Below are 5,247 nucleotides of genomic sequence, written 5' to 3'. Positions count from 1 at the left end.
CCATACCAGACCCGAAACTGCTACCCCCTTTCACGACACTGCGTGCATAATCTGAATAGCATAACTACAAATGTAGTTATTTTTGTCTTTTCAGACATTGACATTGGAAACAAATTGAAAGAGGGGGTGTGGTCAGAAAAAAATTTCCAACATACAACAAATTTGACAAGCAAAAAAAGGGGGATATGTCCTTTGCCCAAACACGAAAATCCTATTTCGTGTGTGTGTTTGGGGGGGGGGGGGATTTCTTTCAGTAGCATTTTTTCCACGGAGGGTGTGTATGACTCATGAATATATAATAGTTTACAATTAATTTTTATTAGAAATGACTTTTACAACAAGAATATTGCTCTTTTATCTGATTTATATTGAATCTATGTTATTTGTTTGACAAAAAAATTTCCGTTTTCCGTTCCGTTCCGCTTTCCGTTCCGTTTTCCGTTCCGCGTTTTAGCAACACCCGACCCCCTAGACCCCCTTTAATATCATTCTCGAAAACACCGATTCTAAAAATATCTGTACTTGGCATGATTTACTAAACAGGAGAAGATCTCAGGTATGTTGAAAAAATGTATAATTAAAAAATCGATATTTTGAAAAAAAGAATTAATTTTTTTTTGTTACAATATATAGAATCGATTTGAAAATTTCTGTTTACATGAATATATATAATAACTGGCAGCATTTAACCAACTTTCGGTTTCGATATCATTGTGGCAAACATTTGGGATGAGCAAGGAGATTAGAAAATCATTTTGAAAGAATGATATGTTGTATTATAAATCACTGAAAGATGTTAAAATGCAGGTGAACACCTTTGTTCAATTAAGGTACGCATTTTATGGGTGAAAGGGGTACGTGATTCTTGCATAGTAGCCATTCGGATAATATTACTAGTAGTACCTATAGTATGGTATAGTATATATAGTATAGCTCCAGTATGAACTTTAAAAGACAATGAACAAATGAAATGGTATTTCAAACATCACTGTTTGTGACTTGTTGTCTTGTTGTCATAGTCATGACAATGTACATTGCTCCATTTAAACATCGGCTGTGACATCGATTGTTGGAGGAATACACGTATATACATGTACATGCATCACATGGGATACATAGTTCCGCTCAAACTGCTTTGCATGTAATTGTACACTGTAACTCCTTCATATTTCGTTCTGCATTATGTTCTGCAAAAAGTCTTGTTATTAACTTGACAATTGTAAATTCTTCCTTGTACATGTTGTATACTATAGTTTTTTTTGATTAGATAAGTATTAGGTAAAATCAGGTAAGGCGTTCTATTGTTTACAACCTAATATATGTTAGAAGTCTTTGAAAGCAAAAACAACTGTTGGGCGTGCGACAAAGTAACTCAGATTTCAAAAGTATTACATTCGGAGGAAATTCAAATAAGATCACATGATTGTACCGGTAAAATAGAAGAACACGGGGTAAGTGTGCGAGGTATGAGCCAGGCTATGAGCTCCGAATGAATCTACATCACATTTTATTCATTGTATTTCCTGTCAAGGTGACTAGGATTCAAGGTCGTATTCATTTGTTGTTCGGTTTGTTTGTCCGATGCATATCTATTTAGAAATCCAGAAATTAAAGAAATCTTGATGTATCGTACAAGTACTCAAGGTCATTCCCTAGTGGTCAAAGTTGTAAAGTCATTAACTTGAAAAAAAAAATAATTTAGAGTTGTAGATCTGAAGCAGCAGTTTATCTTTGCTAACAAAATGCCCGATCCATTTATATTTTATCTTCGTTTGCCAAAGATATTAAGGAAATTTGGATAGCAAAGATGACAGCAGTTGCATGTTGGTATTGCCAAAGTAATTATGTCAAGTGATCTACAATGTATAATTATAAAATAGATCGTACACGTATATTAATACTTAAAGCAACTGTAGTAAGGCTAATGCATTTATTTTACCTAACTTTTCCTTGAAGGACAATGAATTAAAAACAAATTGCTGCACAGATGTCAGCTACTGGGAGTAGACCTTATGTTGTGGCCATAGACTTTGGAACAACCTACTCTGGGTATGCCTTTTCCATCCGTGGAAACTTCTTCAAAAACAATGAGAAGAACATCAATGAAATATATACTGTTCACTGGAATGCTGGGGAACTACTGTAGACAAAACACCCACCACTCTACTGCTCGACGAAGACCAGAACTTTGTCAACTTTGGGTACGATGCTGAAAACACGTATAGCAGATTACAAGAAGAAGAAAAAGAAAATATTTCTATTTTCGTCGATTTAAAATGATGCTGTATGACAAAGACGGAAAACTGGTAATTCAGAGTCTCCACTTTGTCATTAATATATGTATAACCTTACACTGTGATTAAAATATAACTGTAGAATTCTTTCATTATTTTAATAATTAGAGAATAACCAGAAATACCAAACTCAAGGATATGACAGACAAAGAGATGTTGGCCATAGAAGTTTTTACCCACTCCATACGGTATCTGAAAGACCACTTTTTAAAGAATTTTGAAAAACAGAATTTGGAGAAGGCCCTTTTGCCCTTGGATAAAGAAATAACCTGGGTCTTAACCGTCCCGGCTATATGGGATGAACCTGCAAAACAGTTCATGGAAGAAGCAGCTGAAAAGGGAATATCTGCCATTTTGTTTCAAAATGTCTTCTCTTGAAGTTCGTACTTTAAAAAAAAAAATCAGTTACATGTAAAGCGTTTTTGTTAGGCTGGTATTTCAAAAGCTTCCCTGATGATCTGCTTGGAACCAGAGGCTGCAGCCATGTATTGTAAATGTTTACCTATAAAAAAGGCGGAGATTGTCTGAGTGCAATGCAGCCTGGCAGACGATTCATTGTCTTGGACGGTGGAGGTATGAGTACCAATGCTTTTATCTAATAAGTGGATGTTTTCATTTAATGTCATTATGCCCAGATGAAATTTTAGCAACAATGGCGAACTTATGAAAAACAAGTTCATTTTATTTTTTTTTAATATTTCAGGTGGTACTTAGATATGGCGATACAAGAAGTAACAGACGATGGAAAACTGAAAGAAATTGACCGCGCTCAGGGTGGTGACTGGGGAGGTATTTATGTAACGCCCAGTTCAAAGAAATGTTGGAGGAAATTGTATCTAAGCCGATCTTTGAGGCTTTCCGTATGAAATTTACAGGAGATTACATCGATTTGTTCCGATTTTTTGAAAGTAAAAAGAGAGAAAAGTCTACGGGTAAAAAAGTGCGCATGCAAGTTCCACAGTCTCTATTGAATATATCGGATGGAGATATCGAAACTTTAACAAAGGATAACGGTTTGGGCGATGACGTAACATGGAAAAGGGATAAAATTTTCATTGAACGTAGGAAATATGAAAAATTCTTTAATAACGTTATCAACAAGATTGTCCTTAAAGTTGAGGAAATGTTGCTATCGGAGACGGCGCAAGGAACCGACGTAATTCTTATGGTTGGCGGATTTTCTGAGTGTGATCTTCTACAAAGAAGGATAAGAGAATCGTTCCCATCCTGTAAAGTGGTGATTCCTCCAGATTGTGGTTTGGCCGTACTGAAAGGGGCCGTTATATTTGGTCACGACCCCAAGATGATTGCCGCCAGAGTGGTCAAGTATACTTATGGAGTTGACACCAACACAACCTTCATCGAAGGCACTCATCCAGAATCAAGGAGAAAGGTCATGAACGGAAAGTTTATTGCAAAGACAAGTTCGATATTCACGTCAAAAAGGGAGAAACAATCCATTTTGGTCAGAGCACTGACAAAACGTACAATCCAATTTATGAAGACCAAACTTCTGTCAAGTTCAGAGTCTTCACGTGTAGCCACAGGGATCCAAAATATGTTGACGAAAAGGGGTGTACGGAAATCGGTTCTTTGACCGTTCCTATGCCTGATACTAGGGGAGGAACCAGCAGGAAGGTCAGGGCCAAATTCCACTTTGGGGGAACTAAGATTACTGTGGAGGGTATTGATGAAACGTCTAAGAAGCCAGTGGATATAAAATTCGACTTTCTGGAAGGCTCGTAATGACATTAGACTTTTTAATTGATTTGAAATATGACATACATGTAATTTTTTTTTATATAAAAAATGATATTGCTCAATAACTATATATTACCGGTAGTTACGTGTATATAAAATGTATGTTATTTGTCCTAATATTTATATATAAATCCAAATTTTTCTACGCAACATTTAATCTATAGAAATTTTATATATGACTTATTCACATTATTGTTTTAGTATTTAAGCTGTTTTTACATTCCAGTGCTTTATCTTATAAATGATTTTTATGACTTGGTTTTTTTTTGTGCTTTCGTGATGCAGCATAATATCGTCAAACTTGAAAGTCTATACAATAAGATTTTGACAATATTACATGTATCTGCCGAATATCCACAAAATTAACGGATATAATACCGTTATAATAGATTGGGCAACATGATAAATACTTACACATACCCTTCAATTATGGACTCTTTTGGTGTTGAATATGGTTTGTTATTCACCAAAAAAATATCAATATTGACGCAAAGGCAAATTCAAGGTCTTTGACATTCTAGTAACATGCTCCATTATATAAATATTGCATGTAGGTGAGTGTAACATTGAAAATTTACACCCCAAGAAACCCATTGTCACCCGAGGCGCAGCCGTGGTTGACAATGGTTTTCTTGGGGTGAAAATTTTAAATGTTACACTCAACTACATGCAACATTTATTATATAAATATTGCATGTAGTTGAGTGTAACATTGAAAATTTTCACCCCAAGAAAACAAATATCAACCTCGGCTGCGCTTCGGTTGACAATGTTTTTTCTTGGGATGAAAATTTTCAATGTTGCGCCTCGGTTGACAATGGTTTTCTAACTTTTCTTGGGGTGAAAATTTTCAATGTTACACTCAACTACATGCAATATTTATTATATTATACTGAATGTTTTATATAAATACATATTACAGTGAACCGTGCGCGCATAAATTCCGCGCAGTCGCTATTTTTTGTAATACCACCCGTCGTCAAGCAATGTTGACTGTTGCTACTCAGGAGGGCGTGGCTTAATTATTCAGCGGGTAGTAGTGTTTTTTATCAAATGTTTCTCGACGAATCAGATTCAAGTAATTTACATGAAAGTATAATATTAAAATATATGGTTCATCAAACATTTCGTTCTTGATGTGTGAATTTAAGGGAAACATGCAACATGCAAATCTCATTTGTCTGTCCGTCCG

General features: G+C 35.3%; 1 pseudogene; it reads left to right on the top strand.

Annotated features, from left to right (window-relative positions):
- The first annotated feature begins 1,906 nt into the window (after positions 1-1,906).
- LOC134253729 (heat shock 70 kDa protein 12B-like) lies at positions 1,907-4,117 on the top strand (annotated as a pseudogene).
- The last annotated feature ends 1,130 nt before the right edge of the window (positions 4,118-5,247 follow it).

Source organism: Saccostrea cucullata, unplaced genomic scaffold, assembly GCF_032062105.1.
Source record: "Saccostrea cucullata isolate Sc308-1 unplaced genomic scaffold, CSIRO_AGI_Scuc_v1 ctg18935, whole genome shotgun sequence".
In the NCBI taxonomy this organism is placed as follows: Eukaryota; Metazoa; Mollusca; class Bivalvia; order Ostreida; family Ostreidae; genus Saccostrea; species Saccostrea cuccullata.
The sequence above is the reverse complement of the archived record's forward strand: the minus strand, read 5'-3'. Positions and strand labels throughout refer to the sequence as shown.